This window comes from Megascapheus bottae, chromosome 14, assembly GCF_031878675.1.
Source record: "Megascapheus bottae isolate mThoBot1 chromosome 14, mThoBot2.hap1, whole genome shotgun sequence".
Lineage (NCBI taxonomy): Eukaryota > Metazoa > Chordata > Mammalia > Rodentia > Geomyidae > Megascapheus > Megascapheus bottae.
The window spans coordinates 50544779-50568317 of NC_143522.1; the positions used below are offsets into that span (position 1 = coordinate 50544779).

The window sequence follows — 23539 nt, forward strand, 5'->3', positions numbered from 1 at the left end:
GTAAGGGAAAGGGTGAGATGATGAAAGAAAAAAAGGAAGTGAAAGGAAAACAATCTTATACTTTGTCCTGAAGGAAGGTATATATCTATCTTAATCCCTTCAGGCAACTCTATATGAAATTGAAAAAAGTATTTTTCAAAAACTATATTAAAGGGGACAATTGGTAGCTGCAAAGAAGGAAGAAAAAAAGAAAAATAATTAATTCCCACTTTATTCCAAAGTGCCTAATAAAACTGAAAAAGGTTGAATAACAAAGTAATTTCAAATAGGAAAATCATTTGTTTAATCATCTGCAAAATTGTTTGATGAAACATTTGTGAGAGTGTCAAGATAAAAGAATTGTTTCTACTTATAAATATTCCTTGTATTCATTCTCCAACCACCTAGAAAAAAAAAACACTATCCTAAAGAGATGTTACTGGTTTGTGTCATTTTAAAACCTTTGTAATAGTAGGAAGTAAACCAGACCAGTTTGAAACACACTTTGGTGCGAAGCCTAATAGATCATACATACAAGGACAATCAATAAATATTGTTTTCTGGTGAAGATCAGGCCATTCTCTCTTCCCCAGCAGGCATCTAGTCTTCTGCCCACTTTACTCTCTTCCAGGCATGCACTCCCACTGACTTCAAAGGAAGCTTTAAAAATGAATTAAAGCAATGAACATATATTGACTTCAAAGGAAGCTCTGAACACATAGAGATATTTCATGAAGGGAGGGAGCTATGGAAAATTTGTTCCTCTTATTATTTCATGCTTAATGAATAGCATCAGCATTCCCTGTACATTCAGCCAAAATCATATTTTCTTCCCTTTGCCACAGTTTCCATTAAAATAATTATAATTCTTATTTATTCTAGAACATATCTTGTATTTGCTCTAAATATGTTAATATTTTTACAACAATACTAAATGCTAGTTTTTTCCTTTTATGTTATGGTAGCCATGGCAATAAAATTTTCCCAAACCATGCAAAATGCTGTCATTTTAATTATATACTATACTGTCACTATGGAAAATGATAAGAATTATTTTTGATAGCATAATGTTCTTTCATTATGCTTAGCTATCTCTGGTTCTCATGATTCTCTAATGAAAAATGTTAAATATAATAAACTTAGGACTTCCAATATAAATGTCATGCCTGTTGCCTGTCTACATGGTGATTATCAAAGACTATCACCACCACTTTAGCAAATGCTAATTCAAATAACAAACACCTTCAGAAATTATGTCCCAAACAAGCTCTGTGTACTTCATAAAAAGACTATAGGCATACTCTAAAACAATAATTATTACTAAGCAACAAGCTATTAAACAAGTATTGTAAGTTACCAAAACTCCTACTGAGTTTTCCAAACTCACAAGGATTCTGCTATTATGCCCCTACAGGTAGGACATCCAACTTTTAAAAAAAAATTAAAAAATAAAAAACAGATAAAAACTAGAGCACGGATGAGGTTTATGTCTTTGTAGGATGAAAGTAGCCATTTTTATACAGTAGCACAGGGTTTTTCTGTTGATTTATGGCTGACCTATCTCTCTCATTGATTCAGTCCCTCCTTTTCTCCCTCCCTTTCTCTCCCCCCCACTTCTATCTGACTTATCTACATGTGGGAGTTGTGAGCCACATGATGTAGAAAACCTTGTGGGAGGGAAGAAGTCACAGAAAGCGCTCCTCTATTCTTATGGGGAAAACAGACACAGCAGGCACATGTGAACATATTTATACCATTCAAAGGAGAGAGATCATACAGCACATCACATACAATTAAGTTCCATTTTTAAAAAAAAAAAAACCTAACCAGGGCCGGGAGATGGTCTAGTGGTAGAGTGCTTACCTAGCATGCACGAAGACCTGGGTTCAATTCCTTGGTACCACATATATAGATAAGGCTGGAAGTGGTACTACGGCTCAAGTGGTAGAGAGATAACCTTGAGAAAGCCCAAGGCCAGTGCTCAGGCCCTGAGTTCAAGCCCAGGACTTGCAAAAAAAAAAAAACCCAACTAATCATTCTTAATAGCAGCAGGATCTCCTCTGGGATAACTCCTTGGATAAAGTCAATTGATTATTGATATCTTAATATCTCATATTCTCTCTGTGTCCTTCCCTTCCTCACTTTTTCTTCTTCCGTCTTTTTCTCAACTATATTGTAGCATTTACTATGGCTGTGGTTGGAACTTATAAAGTATGTATTGGCCCCAATTGCATAGTTTCTCTTTGACGAACTGAATCCAAGTCTATATACAAAATATCCAGCACAGTCACCACCATACTCTACACACTTAATGTAGGCCTTGAATCAAACTAGACCTCAAATTAAAACACATGTCTTCTTTCCCTTCCTCCCTTCCTTCCTTCCTTCCTTCCTTCCTTCCTTCCTTCCTTCCTTCCTTCCTCCCTCCCCCTTCCTCCCTCCTTTCCTTCTATCCTTCCTTCCTTCTTTTCTTCCTTTCTAGAGAGGATTTCAGTATGTAACCCAGACTGGCATCTTGCTACACCTATCCTAGATGTATATTACATCTTTGCAGAATTTTAAGTTGCTCTCATTGAGATTTTTTTATTTCATTTTCATTTTTATTTTTTATTTCAACCTGATTTCTGTTCAATATGCTAGATATTGTAACTCTCCATCTTTTTTTATTTTACTTTATCTTAGCACAGAGGATCAAAAGCCCAGGGCTTTGTGACCACTGAGCTATATTTACAGCTCCTACCTCACATCATTATTCAAGAATAAATAAGTATAATCCTAAGTGTATATTTTATTTTATTTTTTGCCAGTCATGGGCTTGAGCTCAGCACCTGAGCACTATCCTTGGACTTTCTCAAGGCTAGAGCTTTACCACTTGAGCCTCAGCACCAGTTCCAACTTTTTTCTATGTATGTGGTACCGAGGAATCGAACCCGGGTCTTCATGCATGCTAGGCAAGCACTCTACCACTAGGCCAAACTCCCGGATGGATTTCATACATTTCAAATCAGTTTTATATAACTGCAGTAAAATATTTTACTTCCTATAAAAATTTTATATTAATATATAATTTAGGAGAAACTTTCTTTTTTGCATATATTTTCATTGTAATTAATAGAAGAGTTACATTATATTCACCAGATAGAAGGTGCATTACTTCACATACATTGATACCCTTTCTTATGTCTTGGTCCCATTTCCCTCCCCCTCCCCCCCACCCCTCATCTTGTTTTCCTCCCTTCTCTATCTGACTTCAAATAACCAAATACACATATATACAATATATCAGATAACCAGGTAAAATACTGTAACAATATGAGATAACCAAGGGACAGCAAAAGAGATGAGAGGTAACATAGTACATTAAAAACAACAATCACTCATTATATGGCTTTTGTTTCTATATTCTAGAGGTCCTTTCATTTAACATCATACTATACGGACTTATGTATCTAGGTTTTGTTCTATTGCAAATCTCTGCTAGGAGAGCCCAAGATTTCTATTGATTATGACAAATGAGGGAAACCATTGAGCCTATGTTCCTTTGAGTCTGGCTTACTTCACTTAATATGATTTTTTCCAAGTCTTTCCATTGAGGAGAAACTTTCTTACAAGTAAATGCCTGATCTATTTCTAAAAGCACTAAAAATGACTTTATACCAAAAAGTGTAAGCTTTCCTATGAAATGCTATGTTATAAAGAATTTGAACTACAAATACTGCAACAATGAAGTTTCTTAGAATTTCTATCCAAGTTTGCTTTTAACATCTTTCCCCCAAATAGGATATAATTAGTACTAACACACCAATCTCTTAACACTTTCATCTAATCACTCTTGGTGCTCACATAAGAAAGACTCCAACAAAACTGTAGGAAATCCTACTGCCTTTCTTGTCTCACTCTTCTACCTTACATGCACACTCAAACATATATAAAAACACAGCAAAAACATACAGAGGTAAAATTGCCTAGCCATTCATAATATTTTGCTCAAGGAGCTGGAATATCTTAGTTCCACCTGCTGTTTTGAGAAATATTCTTCCCAATAAATTAATATATTTGGGCCGAGAGTTTGGCCTACCAGTAGAGTGTTTGCTTAGCATGCACGAAGACCTGGGTTCACTCATGGGTACCAAATACATAGAAAAAGCTGGAAATGGTGTTGTGGCTTAAGTGGTAGAACTCTAGCCTTGAGAAAGCCCAAGGACAGTGTGCAGGCCCTCAGTTCAAGCCCCTGGACCATCAAAAAAATAAAAATAAAATTAATTAATTAATGTTTGATTCTAAAAGCCTCAGTTTTGCCATTTCATCTCCTTGTCTCTAGTTTCCAAAAACCAAGATGATGATTTTTAAAACTGCATTTTATAAAGAAGGAAAAATGAGGAGGAGGAGGAGGAGGAGGGGGAAGAAGAGGAGGTTGAGGAAGAGGAGGAAGAGAAGAAGGAGGAGGAGGTGGTGGAAGAAGGAGGAGGAGGAAGAGGAGGAGAAGGAAGAGAAGGAGGTGAAAGAAGAGGAGGAGGAGGAGGAGGAGGAGGAGGAGGAGGAGGAGGAGGAGGAGGAGGAGGAGGAGGAGGAGGAGAAAGAAGAAGAGGAGGAGAAAGAAGAAGAGGAGGAGGAAGAGAAGGAGAATTGTGTTCAGGATTCAGCTATGGCATTACAACTGGGTAACAACACTTACTATCTACTAAAAACATTGGCTCTGACCCACTGTTATATTGGCACAAATTTCAGTAACTAATCCCCTTCTCTGTCTCAACTATGTATCATTTACAAAAATCTTATTGACTCCGAACTCCACAGTGAGGGAAACCCACAAAAGGTTGAAAATAGTTAAATTAACAGACAGAGTATGGGCCGGGAGTTTGGCCTAGTGGTAGAGTGCTTGCCTAGCATGTATGTACCACATACATAGAAAAAAGCTGGAACTGGTGCTGAGGCTCAAGTGGTAGAGCTCTAACCTTGAGAAAGTCCAAGGACAGTGCTCAGGCCCAGAGCTCAAGCCCAGGACTGGCAAAAAAAAAAAAAAGAGTATACAACATGGTTAAATTTTAATATGTATGACAAGCCTTCGCTAACTTTGCAGACTATTAGTAGCCTATCCTCAAACTAGGCTCTTGAAGATCAATAGCCTTCTTCTATATGGAAATTCATTTGTCCATCCTCTCTACAGAAATATAATATGAACATTCTATATCCCAGGATAGTGTACAGTGCTGAGAATGCAGCAAGTAGTCAGTAAACTTTTATGGAAAGGACAAGAAATGAAAGAGGGAGGAGAAGAAAGAAAATGGGAAAGAGAGTAGAGAGGAGATTAAAGAAAAAACGAGAGAGAGTGGGAAGAAGAGAGGAATAGAGAGGAGTGAAAGGGGGGAGGGGAAATCTATATATCTTACAAATGAAGAAACTGCCCTCCAAATCAAGACAATGATTTGCCCCCCAAAAAAATCTTTAAAAAATCAAGCAGAAGCAAGACATGTGAAAGGGTATCAATGTATGGGAATTAATGTACCATCTATCTGGAAATATCATGTAACCCTTTTATTATTTACAATAAAAAATATATGAAAAAAATCAAGCAGAGTAAGTTTAAACAAGATCTTCAATAGTTTAAACAAGATGTGAATACTTTTACATATTCAGAAATCCAGAAACACTAAAATTAGGAGTCATGAGTCAGTACTTTTTCTTTTGTGTAAAAAATGAAGATGCAGTTATGAAAAAGAAACACAAAGAATGAGGAAGATCCAGCTAATACTAAAATCTGCCGTAGTCATTACATGCCAGCAAATTTAGAGGGGAAAAAGGCCATCTCTAAACATGTGCTAATTTGTTGTCACTTTGATAGCATTTTAAGAGTGATGTTTTAACCTTAAGAGAACTATGTACCCATCCATTGCTTAGTGAAGTACAAAATTTATGCAAGTTACTCAGTTCTTCCATTTCATTAATATTAATGGAGCCATTAGTTTCCTCCCTGATTAATCAATATGTTGTTTATATCCAGACTGTGAAATTAAAAACTGCAAAGCTTTGTTAGTGGCCACACATGGGAATGACAGCTCTAGTTTGTAGGGACTCAAACTCAGTCATAATTAATTTGGATACATATCCACTGACTGCTTAATTATTAGATTAAATACAGATCTTCATACCTATCATTCAGTAATCAGTTTTGTTTTTTTGATTGTTGGTTGGTTGGTTTTTTTGTGGGGGTGGGGTAGCTGTCTTGGACTTGAGCTTAGGGCCTGAGCATGGTCCTTCAGATTTCTCAAGGCTAAAAGCCTACCACTTGAGCCACAGTACCAAGGAATTGATACCAGGTCTTCGTGCATGCTAGGCAAGCACTCTACACTAGGCCAAACTACCGGTCCCCGGCAACCAGGTTTTTCAATGTTTCTCGTAAGAATCTAATAGATCAGACTAAGAGTACCATGTTTATAAGATGCAAACTCATAAGCCCATTAAAAGATGGGCTAAAGACTTAGAGACTTCTCTGAAGAGGAAATAAGGATAGCCTATAAATACATGAAGAAATGCTCGACATCTCTGGTCATAAAGGAAATGCAAATCAACACAACTTTGAGATACCACCTCACTCCAGTTAGAATGACCATTATCAAAAAATCTAATAACAGCAGATGCTGACAAGGATGTGCCCAGGAGGAACACGACTACACTGCTGGTAAGGGTATAAACTCCTTCAACCATTATAGAAAGTAGTATGGCAATTCCTCAAAAGACTAAACATAGAGCTCCCCTATGACCTAGCAATTACACTCCTTGGCATTTACCTAAACAAACATCCAGAAATAAGAATATACTAAAGCCAATAGCATGAAGATGTTCATTGCATCACTATTTACCATAGAAAGGATATGGAACCAACCCAGATGCCCCTCAGCAGTGATTGGATCAAGAAGATGTGGTACTTCCTAGGAATTAACTTAATTAAGAACGTAAAGGACCTTCTTGATGAAAACTTTAAAACCCTGAAAAAGGAAATTAAAGCAGAACTGAGGAAATGGAAAAACCTCCCATGCTCCTGGATTGGAAGAATTAACATCATGAAAATAGCAGTCTTGTAAGGGCTATCTACAAATTCAATGCAATACCCACCAACATCCCTATGTCATTCTTTAAAGGAATAGAAGAGGCAATTCAAAATTTAATACGGAATAATAAAAGACACTGTAAAGCAAAAATAATTCTTAGCACAAAAAAACAGTGCAGGAGGAATTTCAATACCAAACTTTAGACTATTAAAGAGCTATACTGACCAAAACACCTTGGTATTGGCACAAGAACAGGCCTGAAGACCAATGGAATAGAACTGAGAACCTAGATATTAACACACAGACCTATGGCCATCTAATCTTTGACAAGGGAGTAAAAAAAATAGAATGGAAGAAAGATAGCCTCTTCAACAAGTGGTGCTGGCAGAACTGGTTAAGCACCTGCAGAAAACTAAAGTTGAATCCTTGTCACCCTGCACTAGAATTAACTCCAAATGGATCAAAGACCTCAAGGTAAAAGCAGATACACTGAAAACTTTACAAGAAGGAATAGGAGATGCACTAGGTCTCCTTGGCACAGGTCGAAACTTTCTCAATAAAGACCAAGAAACACAACAAATCAGAGAAAGTCTGGATAAATGGAACTGCACTAAACTGCAGAGCTTTTGTATGGCAAAGGACATAGCTAGCAAATTAACTAGAAAGCCTACAGAGTGGGAGAAGGTCTTCACTAACCATACAACAGACAAAGGACTCATATCTAAAATACATCAACAGTTCAAAAAATTGAATCACTCCCAAAATAATCTCCAAAGAAACAACTATCCCATGAAAAGATGGGCCAAAGACTTAAAGAGACTCTTCTCTGAAGAAGAAATAAAAATGTCCTATAGACACATGAAGAAATGCTCGACATCTCTGGCCATAAAAGAAATGCAAATCAAAACAACTCTAAGATTCCACCTCACTCCAGTTAGAAATGTCCAGGATCAAGAAATCTAGTAACAACAGATGCTGGAGGGGATGTGGCCAGGAGGGATCACTACTACACTGTTGGTGGGAGTGCAAACTCGTTCAACCACTATGGAAAGCAGTATGGCAGTTCCTCAAAAGACTAAACATAGAGCTCCCCTATGACCCAGCAATTCCACTACTTGGCATTTACCCACTCATCTAGAAACAAGGACATACTAAATCCACGAGCATAACAACGATGTTCATTGCAGCGCTATTTACCATAGCAAAGATATGGAACCAACCCAGATGTCCCTCAGTTGATGAGTGGTTCAACAAGGTGTGGTATTTATACAAAATGGAATTCTATGCTGCTGTCAGAAAGAAGAAGGGGGGAAAACCAAGACGGGTGGGGGGTGGGGGGGGAGGGAAATGGGTACCAAGACATGTGAAAGGGTATCAATGTATGTGAATTAATGTACCTTCTATCTGGCAAATATCATGTAACCCTTTTACTAATTACAATAAAAAATTAAAAAAAATAAAATTAAAAAAAAATAAACTCCTTCAGGATTTTGTCTGTTGACAAACTCACCAAAATCATCAGTTCATCTTACTTTATTTTTTAAATGTTTAATTTTTTATTGTTATTAAGGTGATGCACAGAGAGGTTACCATTTCTAATATCTTTTCCAGCTAAAATAGTACCTTAAACAGGCATAGTTGTCTTAGATATTATATTCAGAAATGCATACCACTTTTAAAGTGTCTTTTTTCTTACATAATAATAGTTCCTTGACCTATTTTCTCAAGAAGAGAGGTCCAATTATGTTATACAACGAGATTAAAAGTGTCCTAAATTTATAATGAATAAGATTCATTAATTTACTTTCAACCGCTAACATAAATTTACTCTCCATATGAGTCACATAATAGTGATTTTTAAGTAACAGCAAATAAATATATGTTAACAAATATTTCCTGGGAATAATTACCATATGGAGAGCTTCTAGAAATATATTCTAGAAGTACATAAATCAATGAAATATAGCTCCCTTCATTAGTAAAAATCTGAAATATAATGGTACTTCAACTTACCATGTCACTGGCATCAATTAAGATTCAAACACATTAAAAAGGAAAGAATTAACCACTATGTATGATATATCAAAGAAAATTTCCTAGGAGAAAACACATAGGCTTAGTCTTTTTTTTGTCTTTTTTTTAAATTTTTTTTATTGTAATTAGTAAAAGGGTTACATGATATTTGCCAGATAGAAGGTGCATTAATTCACATACATTGATACCCTTTCACATGTCTTGGTACCCATTTCCCTCCCCCCCCACACCCCCCACCCGTCTTGGTTTTCCCCCTTCCCTATCAAATTTCAAATATCCAAATACAAATAAATTCAATATATCAGATAACAAAGTGAGATACTATAGGCTTAGTCTTAATAGATGAGCATCATGTTGCTTACCAGGTAAGCAAGGCTAGGGCATTCCGCAGCAAAAAATCAAAGGACATTTGGGAAGCTCCAAATATCTGTATATGGTTATAACAAGCTGTGCTAGCAAAAGATAATGAATGGAGGGAGGTGAAAGAGCAGGAAATGGTAGAAATCATGATATGCCTATGAAGAAGGTTTTTTTTTTTTATAGCACGTAAAAAGCTTTGAATTTCAACCTGTAAGCAAGAGTCATTGAAGGGCTTTATGCAAGGAAGTAAAATGCTCAGATTTTAGAGACTATCAGGTTTTTAGAATGATCATCTGGCAGCTTGGTGAAAGGTATATAAAGATATAGCACTGGAAGTTAAGCACACAGCAGATGAGAGATGAGCAATCCCTGAGAGGCAAAAGAGGTGTAGGAAATTCAAGTATAGATATGATGAGGAATAGCTCCCTATGTGACAGTCAGAGAAAAATCTCCAAATATAGAGATCCAGGCTAAGAATAAATATGAGTCCTCAGGATGTGGATAATACTTGAAACTGTGACATGAGTGAGAGCTCTTAGCAGAATACTTAGGGTTTCAGTTTAATCCTTGGACTTCTAAAGGACCTGTAGATAGAATTTAGGGCATCTGAGAACTTAAATAGGAGAAAATTACAACCCTGGTTTCACTAACTAGAATTTCCCTCAATTATAAATATAGGCAGAAGATCTTGAAAGTATTAGCAATAACTGTAACTGTTATCACCATTAGACATCCCAGATATTTTCCAATGGCTATACAGTTACTAGGGTTATCTTGAAAAAGTACTCACTATTGCGTAAGTATTATGGCAGTCATTAGATCTTGTTACTTAGTTATTAATTACAAAAAACATTCATATTAGTTTGCTTCCATTTTTAAAAATATTTCACAAATATACTTAGCATAATTCATTTCCTTTGTAATTCTATATATTTATTCAGAACATTTAGAAATACTATCTCAATAGTATCAATACCTCTCTATCAGGGGGACTCTGGTACAATTCATGAACCCCTGTGTTACTGTGCAAATATAATGAGAGGAAACCTAGAACACAAACATTAATAATGGGGGTTGGGACAAGGTGGGGCCATGAGTAATCAGGAAGAGAAGAGAAGAAACAGGACAGCACATAATTGTAGAACTTACACAAAAGATGCAAGGAAGGTAATGGACCGTATTAGAAAATAATGAAACTAAGAACTGAAATGTTCCCTTCACGTTGCCAATTGAGACTTTTGCTAAAAGCAATAGATACAAAATGAAATATACTGAAGATTTATTAGATTACAGACGCTAATGGAAAACTGAAAAGAGAATGTGAGACAGGCACGGTAGGGCAACAAAAGAAAAATGTCAACAGCAGATGTTTCCCTGATTTATTGCCTTGGCCTGACTTGAAGTCTTGCATCCACTTCTGGGCTAGAAGAGACAATAACATCGATTACTAGATGAAGGGTCACTAGGAAAGAACAAAATGCAAATAAAAGGATATGTCCACTTCAGGGGGTCTTATTGCTGTTTTCAGTGAGAGTAGTCTCATTGTAAGAAGACTAAAATACAAATTGTTATTAACTAGGATCTCACTTGGAGTATAGCAATCTCCTACTCTGCCAAAATAGTGGGTGAAGATATTGATAGAGTGATAAGAAAGGCAAAATGAAATGGATCAAACACCTGGAGGTAAAAACAGATACACTGAAAACCTTACAAAAAGGAATAGGAGATACACTAGATCTCCTTGGCACAGGTTAAAACTTTCTTAATAAGGACCCAGAAGCATAACAAATCAAAGAAAGTCTGGATAAGTGGGACTGCATTAAACTGCAGAGCTTCTGTATGGCAAAGGACATAGCTAGCAAACTAACTAGAAAGCCTACAGAGTGGGAGAAGGGCTTCACTAACCATACAACGGACAAAGGCCTCATATCTAAAATATATCAATAACTCAAAAAATTGAATCACTCCAAAACTAATCTCCAAAGAAACAACCATCCCATTAAAAGATGGGCCAAAGATTTAAAGAGAGTCTTCTCTGAAGAAGAAATAAGAATGGCCTATAGACACATGAAGAAATGCTCGACATCTCTGGTCATAAAAGAAATGCAAATCAAAACAACTCTAAGATTCCACCTCACTCCAGTTAGAAATGTCCAGGATCAAGAAATCTAGTAACAACAGATGCTGGAGGGGATGTGGCCAGGAGGGATCACTACTACACTGTTGGTGGGAGTACAAACTCATTCAACCACTATGGAAAGCAGTATGGCAGTTCCTCAAAAAACTAAACATAGAGCTCCCCTATGACCCAACAATTCCACTACTTGGCATTTCCCCACTCATCTAGAAACAAGGACATACTAGCATAACAACGATGTTCATTGCAGCGCTATTTACCATAGCAAAGATATGGAACCAACTCAGATGCCCCTCAGTTAATGAGTGGATCAACAGGATGTGGCATTTATACAAAATGGAATTCTATGCTGCTGTCAGAAAGAACGACATTGCCCCATTTGTAAGGAAATGGAAAGACTTAGAAAAAAATCATATTTAGTGAAGTAAGCCAGACTCAAAGGAACATAGGTTTCCCTCATTTGTCATAATCAGTAGAAACCTTGGGCTCTCCTAGCAAAGATTTACAATAGAGCAAAACCTAGATACATAAGGCCATATAGTATGACGCCAAATGAAAGGACCTCTAGGATATAGAAACAAAAGCTATATAATGAGTAATTGCTGTCCTTAATGTACTATGTTAACTCTCATCTTGTTTGCTATCCCTTGTTTATCTCATATTGTTATAGTATCTTACCTTGTTATCTGATATATTGTATATATGTTTATTTGGTTATTTGAACTAGGATAGGGAATGGGGGAAAACAAGATGAGGGGCTGGGGAGGGAAATGGGGACTGAGCCATGAGAAAGGGTACCAATGTTTGTGAAGTAATGCACCTTCTATCTGGTGAATACAATGTAACCCCTCTATTAATTACAATAATAATATATGAAAAAAGAAAGGCAAAATGAATTGGCTTTGTTCATTTGTAGACTCAAGGATGTTTATATGTTTTCATACACAGAGGAAGGAGTAAAACAATAGAAGTTTAAGATCTAGATAAGCCCTAAAAGATATCTTGAATCTTACCAAAAAGAACTTATTATTCCTGTGTGCCAGACCAGGTATTCAGACACCATCCAGACTCCATGGCAAATGGACTTAATCTGCATTATATTTTAATACTAAATATTATTAGAATGACTGTAGTCATCCTTATTTCATAGAGAGGGGAAATAAAAATTAGCACATTGTAAGTAAATTGCCCAAGGACATCCAGTATCCACAAGGCAGGGAGCAGATACATTTATTTCTGATTTATATTCCATATCTTTGGGGAAACAATACTCTCACAAACATTTAAACATTAGGTGGAACCGGTAAGCACTAACTTAAGTAGCAGAACATGAGACTCAGAAACTCAGTCTAGCCTAAAATCAAGTCTATGATGTAGTATTTAGTAGATAAAAAACCATAGTTGGATGTCAGTGGCTCAAGACACCTGTAATCCTAGTTACTCAGGTGGCTGAGGACTGAAGATCACAATTGAAAATCTCAGGAAAGTCTATGGGGCCAGGAGTTGGCCTGGTGGTAGAGTGCTTGCCTAGCATGCACAGACCCAGGTTCAATTCCTCAGTACCCCATATGTAGAAAAAGCTAGAAATGGTACTGTGGTTCAAATGGTAGAGCTCTAGCGTTGAGAAAGCCCAGGACAGTGCTCAGGCCCTGAGTTCAAGCCCAAGGACTGGCAAAGAAAAAAAGAAAGTCTGTGGGACTCATTTCCAATTAACCACCCACAAAAATGGAGTGGAACTGTGGTTCAGTTGGAAGTGTTAGCCTTGAGCATAAAAGCTCAGGGACAGCTCCCAGACCCTAAGTTCAAGCTCCAGAACTGGTATCAAAAATATGACAAAAGTATGTGCCTGCAGATCACAGAAAACACCTGGCATTTTTTGTTGTTGTGTTATTATGTTCCTGGGTTTTGACCTTGGGCTTAAAGTATCCCTGAGCATTTTATTCCTCAAGGACAGCACTTACCTATTTCATCCACAAGTCTCCTTCCAGCATTTTAATAATTTTTATCTGAAAATGTTAGAAATACAAAGTGGTTACAGTTACAGAAGTCAGGCAAAGAGTACCATTCCTTTGGGATAATGTCACCCCTTCCCACATTCTCTAGCTTTTCCATGGTGTTTTAGAGATAAGTGGCTCACAGACTTCACTGCCCAGGCTGGCTTCAGATCATGATTTCTCAGTAATTAGAATTACAGTGTAAGCCACCAGCACCCAGGTATCTGGAAAATTTATATGCCAAATTGTTAAAATATTACCTGGGTGTTTGAAATTGAGCAGGCTTGGAGCACCTAATCAAAGATGAAGAGAATTTTAGTTTTAATTTTCTCTAATATTTTGATTTTTTACATAAGCTTAAATTGCTTTTTGAAACATTCAGCTGTTTTATATACAAGTATGAAATCATTTATTCATTTTATACCCCTCTTACTTTAGAATAATTTTACATTTACAGAAAAAAAAGAATTCTCTATATACTCATCTTGCTTCCTCCATTGTTAGCATCATGGTACCAAGATACATGTGTAAAAACTATAAAAATTGTAAAAACTATAAAAATCAATCTTGAGGGGCTGGAAGCATGGCTTAGTAATATATATTCATGTTTGTTTTTCCACTTTAAGTTATAACTCTATACTGTATTACTTATTAGATCTAACCAGAAGAACTCTCTCAATATGGTTCCTGTCACCCTTTGAAATGTCCATCCTTTTGTTTTTGAACACTTCCTGACTTTCTCAAGCAATGTGATGGCCCTTAATTAGTCATTTCTCAAAAAACCCTGTATCTGTTTAGTGTGTTACATTAATCACCATTTAACAAGTTTGTTTAGAACTTAAGCTAATATGCACGAAGCATTTCTTAACCTAATGTACACATACAATAAATGGAAAAACACATCATTGTTATTGTTATTATCATGTACATTTATAATAAATTTAGAGCTTCCCAATTGTAATCCAAAATAGTTTCCCACTAGTCATTATATTAAGCCCTAATATGCCCACAGATCTTTCTGTGTTTTTGAGGCTATAGACAACACTAATCCAAGAAATAAACACTCCTCCACCTTCAGCCCAGGAGTTTGCATTCTTTGGCCATAAAGTATTTTCCTCCATTATAAGAATCAATGAAGATCCATATTTCTTTAAAAAAAAGCATTCCCACATAGAAGTCACTTAAAATCTATAGTATGCAGATTTAAATTCTTGCCCCAAACCATCTCATAATTCTGGTAATGTCCTTCCTCTTTTAAGAAGGTACAGGAAAAACCAGGTCAACAGAAGATGATTTCTTACTTTCAAGTACTGGAATAATACTATAAAAAACTTTAGACTTCATTAAATTTCATCAAGGAGGCAAAGTGCTTTAATCCTAGAAGTCTAGCCCTGAAAGTGGGCATATATTCAAATTCATCGCTTCTCCAAAAAAGGCATGCAATTGAGAGTCATCTATGACTGTGTTGACTTTCTTATCTACCTTTCAGCAGACGAGAAATTCCAACATAAATTCCAATATGTGTAAAATGATTATCCAGTATTTAAAAATCTATAGTTTTCTTTAAAATACTTTGATCTGATTAATATGTGATGTATGATAAGTAATTTACATTTAATTTCTAGACCAAGGTATATAAATTCATAGCTAAAATTCACAGTCTAGGAATAATAGAATGTTCTAGGTTAGAAAGGAGGTGACCTCACTTCTACTTCAATCAATGACAATTAATTTAGCAAGTTAAATATAAGTTTTACTTGGTGAAAGTAAAGCTATCCAAGACATAAAGAGCTAATATGGTTAACAACACTTGCAAAAATAGAGAATAAGAATCTTCTGGTATCCCAACATTTCAGATTCCTGATGATATTAGCCAAGACTCAATCCATAGTCTACTCCTGTCTCTAACTACTGGTTTAGAAGGATTTCTGATTGCATCATGTGTAATAAAATATTTAAATCCTACCTCAAGAAAAGCTTTTATTGACTTTATAATTGGAAAACAACATTGATTAATACATATGTATGATATACAAACCCTTAGCCTAATTTTGATTATGTTCTAAAAATTAAGAGCCTGTGATTGTATATAGAGATTCCCTGCTTGAATACTTGTTTGTTAAACATGTCATTTGAAATATGATGTAAAAAATCAATGTTAATAAATTCTTTAAAAAAAGAAATAGAGAGGGAAGTTCTTCAAACAAACAAAATATTTTTTAATATTTTCTACTGAATGTGTCTCTGTGTGTCAGATTGGGCTGACATTTGCTTTCTTTAAACAAGGTATAAAGGTTATGGAAGAATAACAATTATCATCTTAAACTCCTTCAAGGACTTCTATGCTTCAGAATCTAAAAACTGCCCGTGATCAAATTGTCTTAAGGAAGTTCTTTTTTTTTTTTTTTTGCCAGTCCTGGGCTTGAGCTCAGGGCCTGAGCACTGTCCTTGGATTTTTCTCAATGCTAGAGCTCTACCACTTGAGCCTCAGCACCACTTCTGGCTTTTTTTCTATGTATGTGGTACCAAGGAATCGAACCCGGGTCTTTGTGCATGCTAGGCAAGCACTCTACCACTAGGCCAAACTCCCGGCCCTTAAGGAAGTTCTTAACTGTCCACAGAGTTGTTAAAAGTTGCAGACAAGCATGGGTTCAGACAATTTTGTAACTTTTATAAGTGTATTACCCATGACCTCTTAAATATTCAATATTTGTGATGGATATGTGAAATTAACTATAAAAATCATTTTAATGCTTGAGTATATATTATACTTCATGCACTGAATCTGTAACCAAGTGCACATTTTAAAATGTGGAATTTTCCTCAACAATATTTTGGATTTGAAATGTGCTTTTTAATTACCCATTGAACCTCCACATATTTTCAAAGGAACCATTTCTCCCAAATTAGAAGAGAAACATAAAAAAATAAAATTTGATATATAAATAATCATTTTGCACAGCCATTTCATGTTTTCTTTATCTTGTTGAAGCCTCCTTTTTAAGCTTCATCCCAAACATTTACTTTGTGCACTATCCTTCTCTTTATATGCTTGTGGGCACTTGTACTCAGGAGTGTGCTATGTCCAACTAAATGAGGCCTTCAGTCATTCCTCAAGACTGAAGTCAAATTTTATCTCTGTTTAGACTCTGAACCCTGAATAAATTAATTGCACCTCCATCTAGTCTCCCAGAGCACTTTGAACTCAGTGGAACTAATTAGTTTTATAATTTTTCTGACTCTAATACTATTATGATCAACTGTACATATTCTTCAAAATCATGGTTATAGTGCAGGTTCATTCAATTAAGAACATTACACAGAATCTCTTGTTTTTATTATTTTTCACTTGTATATACAACTCTTGAAATCCATTATTATGGCAATAGTATATAGGTTGATAATGGGATACTGCCTTGGGAAAGCAGAAAAATGGACACTGACACTAGGCTATAAGATCAGGCTCCAGGTCTCTATGAACAATAATAGGAACCTAGAACATAAGTCCCCAGTTTTGCACAGGACCAACTGTAAGTACAATTTGTTTGGGGAGTTCAATTCCTTGGATAAAATTTCTTTTTAATTGTAGTTGGGCCAGGAGTTTAGCCTAGTGGTAGAGTGCTTGCCTAGCATAGAAAAAAGCCAGAAATGGTGCTGAGGCTTAAATGGTAGAGCTCTAGCCTTGAGAAAGCCCAAGGACAGTGCCCAGGCCCTGAGTTCAAGGCCCAGGACTGGCAAAAAATAAATAAATAAAAATTAGAGTTGCTCTTACCACTGTCACTTCTAATTGTTTTTTAATTTCTATTTTCAGATTTATGCTATTTTATTTTATTTTACTGTAAAGGTGTTGTACAGAGGAGTTACACATAGGTAATGACTACATTTCCTTTTGAATAGTGTCAACCCCTTCCTCATTCTCTCTCATTTGTTCTCCTAACTAACCACCTTCTCACCCTGCAAGTTGTATAGTTCACTTCCAGTGGGTTTCACTTCTGTATTGGTTGACCCTTTGTCCCACCATACCCTACTTCCCCTGTTTCTCCCCAAATCAGATAAACTTATATACAAGACAAAGTGTACAGAAATCAAAAACAAGGACAGGAGGAAATAAACCCAAGGAAAAAGGAAAGAAGGAAAAAAACCACAAACTACAATAAAAAAAACTCAATTTCCATTCTTGGAGGTCATTTCGAGCATCTTTTATAAGATCATATGCACATAACTACGAGCCCTCATGATTCCCTCCTAAGAATATCCTTCTTTGTTCTCACTGTATGAATCTTTAGACTGCGGCTTATTGTTATGACTGCAGAGAATTGAAAGAATGAGCAAAACTTTAAAAAGGACTTGAGACTTAGGTAGACTATGAAGACAATTTACAAGCAGCATTTCTGCTAGTTTTCCCAGTATTTTACTGTGTAAAGCTGGTCATGCAATGCTGTTGCTTCTGTACAGTTTTAAGAAGGAGGAGGGAAAATGGACTAGATGTCTGGTACAAGACTTGTTGACCAATGGTACCCCTCAGGTCTGAAATTATAACAAAAAATCTCAACAAATGAGAGAGAGGCCAATTATAAGAGCTCAGTCTAACTGACCACTCGGGCATTTCTTATATCCCAGAATCAGGTGTTTCATACACATCATTTCTAAGTTTCACAATTTTTGACAAAACAGCAACCACTAAAAAAAAAAATAAAAAGCAGAGCACTTGCCGGACAGGTGCCAGTGGCTCATGCCTGTAATCCTAGCTACTCAGAAGGCTGAGAGCTGAGAGCTGCTGTTTAAAGCCAGCACAAGCAAAAAGAATCTGTGAGATTCTTATCTCCAATTAACAATAACAACAACAAAAAGTGGGAAGTGGAGATGTGGCTCAAGTGGTAGAGCACTAGACTTGAGAAAAAAATAAAGCTGAGAGACAGCACCTAGGCCCTGAGTTCAAGTCCCAAAATAGGCACAAAATAAAAAGGTAGATCTTAGGAAGTTAGGCAATTTCCCCTAGGCATAGAACTAGTTGTACATTTTGAATAGTAACACCAGTGTTGTGGGCCACAGAGTTAAAACTGGTTCCTGTTCACTGTTAAATGAGAAGATAAATAAGAATTATGTCCATACCATTTCTGGGCATCTACCCTGAACATCATAACCCAAGATATGATAAGGACACCTGCTCAGCTATGTTTATCTCTGCTCTATTCACAATAGCCAGACAATGAAAACAATCCAGATGCCCTACTGTGTTGGGGCCTAGCCTCCATCCCTGAAGCCTGATTCTGGCTCAGCTGCAATTAAAGGGCTTTGTCCAGGCATTCGGTCTTTTGCATACCTCTCTTAAGGCATTTCTGTGTACGTGACTTGATTGAACCCCCCGCAGTTTCGCGGGTCTCGCAGCAGCTCAAGTCTCGCGCGCTTTCCTGCACCTGTCCTGCCCACTACCTGAAAGCCCCACCCAGACCCTTAGTGGTAGCACAGGGGCCCTCTTCCTATTGGCTAGCTTCCCAGTGCCCACCTTCTCCTACCCTAACAGTATGTAACTAATAAAGAGGGAGAGCATCAGAGAGAACGAGAGATCAGCAGAGATCAGCAGAGAGATCTGATGCGCTTCCATGGTTAACACTGTTTCTGACTCAGCGTGGTTTTTTCTTCCCCGGTGATTGGGGGAGGGCTGGGTCTTCGACACTTACCATCTCGCTCGGCTCCCGGGGGACTACAGGCTGGCCCTGTGTGTCCCTCCCCGTTCCTGTGTTGCTGCCCCAGAGAGGAGCAACAGCTGGTGCCCCGTGTGAGGAAACTGCCGCCCCGTGTGAGGGCTCCACGTGCTCGAGAAACTCACCGCCGACGAGCTAATCGGACTGCGGGTAAGTGTACTCCCATCAAATATGGGAAAGAACCTTTCTAAGAATGACCCTTCCCTCGACTCTCTTAAGCTCTTCCTTAAAAGTCGAGGGTTAGAGATTTTAGTTGCACAGACATGTAAAGTTTGGGATACTTTAGTTAAAATCGCCCTGTGGCTGCCAACTAGCAACTTGGTAGACTGGAATATTTGGGACAAAACTGAGCATCTAATCAGAAAAGCCCAGATTAATCAAGGGGAGATTCCTCCACGAGGCGTTTCTAGTTTTTCTCCTCAACTTTCCAACCTGAGAGCTGAGTCCCCTGGGGACACAGTTAACAAAGAGAGGCCAGATGCCTCCCTTACTCCCTGCGGAGATGCTAATCTCTCATTGTCTACTGAAAGGCCAAGTTCCCCTCGGGGAGATGAGAAGGAGCCACCCTTTGCTCCTCCCCCATCAAACCCAGGCCATGAGGCCTCTGTAGTCTCACAGGAGGGTCCGGGCCTAGTGTGCCCTGTTAGCTTCCCAACCCCCACAGCGCCAGGGTTCCATCCACCCTCAGTAGTCTCACAGGAGGGTCTGGGCCTGCCAGGGCTCCATTCACCAGACAGGCATGGTGCTTCTGAGGCCCACAAGATATTGCAGCCTTTGAGTGGAAGTGTGTCAGAAAGGCCGGAGAGCGTGACCCCAACAGACAGTGTCACTAGTGAGGCACCATTTGAACCTGGCCCGGAGTCCTGCCAGCTATTCCTGGTTAATATTGACCCGGGTGGTAACCGCCCTGCAACCGGGTATCCCTGGGAGCCTGGCGACCTTAAGGAACTCAAAAAAGCTGTCTTAGAAGTTGGCCCTAATGCTCCTTGGACGGAAACCATCCTCCAAGGCCTTGCTCATCAACCATGTACTGCAGCCGATTGGATGGCTCTAGCCAAAGCAGTTCTTCCAGGCCCACTTTTCATTAACTGGTGTGCCCTGTATATAGAAGAATGCCAGCAACAGGCGGAGAGGAACCAACACGTGCAACCTGTAATCCCCATTACTTTGGGGATGCTTACAGGGACCTCCGATCAGTACTCAACGGGGGTCCAGCAGGCCGCCATCCCCCCTCCCTATCAGGATCAGATTACAGCTTTGGGCCTAGCGGCCTGGAGAAAACTGGAGGAGGGTCCCTCTGAGTCTCCTATAGCAGGAATTAACCAAAGACCAAGAGAGGACCTGTCTACTTTTGTTGATAGAGTTGAGAAAAGCATAAAAAGGAAGTCTCTGAGCCCTTGGAACTCCCCAGTATTTGTGATTAAAAAGCCTAATGGCAAGTGGAGACTACTCCAAGATTTGAGAAAAATAAATGAGAGGATGGAACTTTTTGGGACCCCCCAAAGGGGGATGCCCTGGATACCTGCCATTCCTAATCACCAATATCTCATAGTCATAGACATCAAAGATTGTTTTTTCTCTATTCCTCTCCACCCGGAAGATACTGAGAAGTTTGCCTTCTCCCTTCCTTCATTAAATTATAAGGGCCCTGATTTGCGTTTTGAATGGACAGTTCTACCTCAAGGTATGGCCAATAGTCCACCTATATGTCAGGACTATATGTCTAGAGTCTTATCCCCTCTTAACGAGGAGACAGGCTCACTTTTCTATGTATATATGGATGATATCATTATAGGAAGCCCAGACACTCAGCATTTAGATTGTCTTTTTAATAAATGTCTCCAACTGTTAAAAGTTAATGGCTTCCAGATTGCCCCAGAAAAAATCCAAAAGATACCCCCCTTTAAAATCCTGGGATCTGTCCTAACACTGGATGTTGTGTCTCCTTTAAAACCCCAATTATCTATCCAAGATACTTATACCCTGCCCCAACTTCAAAAACTTCTTGGTGAAATTAATTGGATGAGACCATGGATCTCTATAACCACTGCAACCCTCACACCTCTTTTTGATCTCTTAAAGGCTCTTGATCTGACCTCCATAGTAACATTGTCAGCTGATCATAAGGAGGTTCTAAATAAAATTCAATTAGCTATCAATAAAGCAGCCTTAAAGAGGTATGATCCTGCTATGCCCCTAACGCTCTATGTCCTATCAGGACAGACCCTCTTCACTGCCCTTTTAGGCCAGGAAGGGGAACCTCTTCACTGGATTCATCTGTCAGTCGGAGGAACACCTAGAGTTTACTCCATGATTGACCAGATGGCAGATTGCATTGTCAAAGGACGAGACTTATCCACTCGTCTTTTTGGGAGTGAACCCCACTCTCTTATTGTCCCCTTTAGGATTAATGATTTCTCTTGGCTACAAAGAAATAATGCTAGACTTGCAATAGCCATGGAAGGCTTTCCAGGTAAAGTGGATTGTCATTATGGTCCCCATAAATGGATGCGCTCCTTTAGCCAGCTGGAGTGGCGACCTCCAAAACTTTTTCTAAGTGAAGCTGATCCCTCCTTCCCCACCGTATTCACGGATGGAGGCAAGAAGGGGGCTTCTGTTGTTATTTTCCCCCCAGGTAAAGGCAATTCTTCTCCTGCAGTGACCCTGTCTCATGAAATACAGGGCTCAGCGCAGTTTAAGGAACTTTATGCGGTGGTCTTAGCTCTATATGAGGTTACTGGTCCTCTTAACCTATTCTCAGATAGCCTGTATGTGGTCAATTTGTTACCTAACCTCATGGAAGCTCATATTAAACTTGATAGTAACCCCATCACTCCTTTGATGATTCAAGCTAGAAATTTGCTCAAACAAAGGATTGCGCCTATGTTTATTCAACATCTGAGGGGACATCAAAGCCTTCCAAGTATTTTGACCAAAGGCAATGCCCTCGCTGACCAGTTAGCCTCTAATCCTGAATGTTACACTTTACAGGAGGCTATCTCTTTCCATCGGCTCACGCATGCCAACTGGAGGGGACTACACCACCGATTTCCCCAAGTCGCTATTAAAGACCTAAAAAAGATTATTAGAACGTGCAAATCATGTCACCCTTTCTTACAGGTTCCACCGCTCCAAATGGGCGGTGTTAACCCTCGAGGTCTTAGGCCTAATAATCTGTGGCAAACGGATGTTACACATTTTCCCTTTTTTGGAAAACTTAAATACATTTTTTTAACAATAGACACCTTTTCCCATGCCTGTTGGGCTACAGCCCATTCCGGGGAGAGAGCTAAACATGCTATCAGTCATTTTCTTCAATGTTTTGCTACTCTCGGATTGCCAGACCAAATAAAAACCGATAACGGTCCATGTTTTGTAAGCAAGTCTCTTGATGACTTCTTTAAACAATGGCAAATTACCCATACTACTGGCATCCCTCATAATCCCAGAGGACAAGCAATAGTAGAAAGATATAACCATGTCCTTAAATCTCAATTAATAAAACAAAAAAGGGGGAATACACTCCCCCCCCCATGATCAGCTAAAGATGGCTTTGTTTACTCTCAATATTTTAAATTTTTCCAAAGGGGAACATCTCTCACCCTTCCAGAAACATTGGACAACTTCTATTCCCTATCGAACTGTCTATGTCCGGTGGAAGGACCCCCTTAATGGGGAGTGCAGGGGCCCTGACCCCCTCATTACAGCTGGAAGAGGATTTGGTTGTGTTTTCCCCACTGATGAAACAAAGCCAATTTGGGTCCCTACAAGGGATCTTAAATATTGTCCCCAAATATGGAGGGACCCCGATAATATTGATGAACACCCAGAAGGCTCTCTGCCTCCTGAGGATATCTCTCTCTCTCTCTTCTTTTTCAGAATAAATGATGGACCTTACAGTGCTGATCCTGTTTCTTCTTGGAGTCAAGATACCCATCATCAACATCCTCTGGACCGGACTGCACAGATGGCTACCCTATGTCCTTCCTTGGCCCTATACTCCTCTTCTTCTTACTCTTAACTTTTGGGCCCTGTGTTATCAATAAGGTTACAATTCATTCAAAGCAGGATAGAATCCATTCAGTTGATGAACGAATCCACTCAATTGATGAACGTACAGGTGCATTACCAGAGGCTTGCTACCAATGCCAATAACTCCTATGACCAAGGAGAGCCCAATGACGAGGAAGGATCCCTTGACTCCCCTTAGATGTCTCCCCGAGAGCCAATGACGGGTAAGATCTCTGGAGCGGGGACAACCTAAGACAGGCCCGGGGGTGA

The 23539-nt window shown here is 38.5% G+C and overlaps 1 protein-coding gene across 3 annotated transcripts in view; it reads right to left on the reverse strand.

Moving 5' to 3' along the window:
* Nucleotides 1-23539, reverse strand: part of Akap6 (A-kinase anchoring protein 6) — a 461670-nt gene that overhangs the window by 424192 nt on the left and 13939 nt on the right. Inside the window, exon 2 of one of the 3 annotated variants that reach the window (XM_090345200.1) lies at nucleotides 13521-13565. The exons of the other annotated variants lie outside the window; for them this stretch is intronic. The gene's annotated coding sequence lies outside the window, so the exon portion shown is untranslated. The remainder of the gene's footprint in view (nucleotides 1-13520; nucleotides 13566-23539) is intronic. 3 annotated transcript variants of the gene reach the window in all.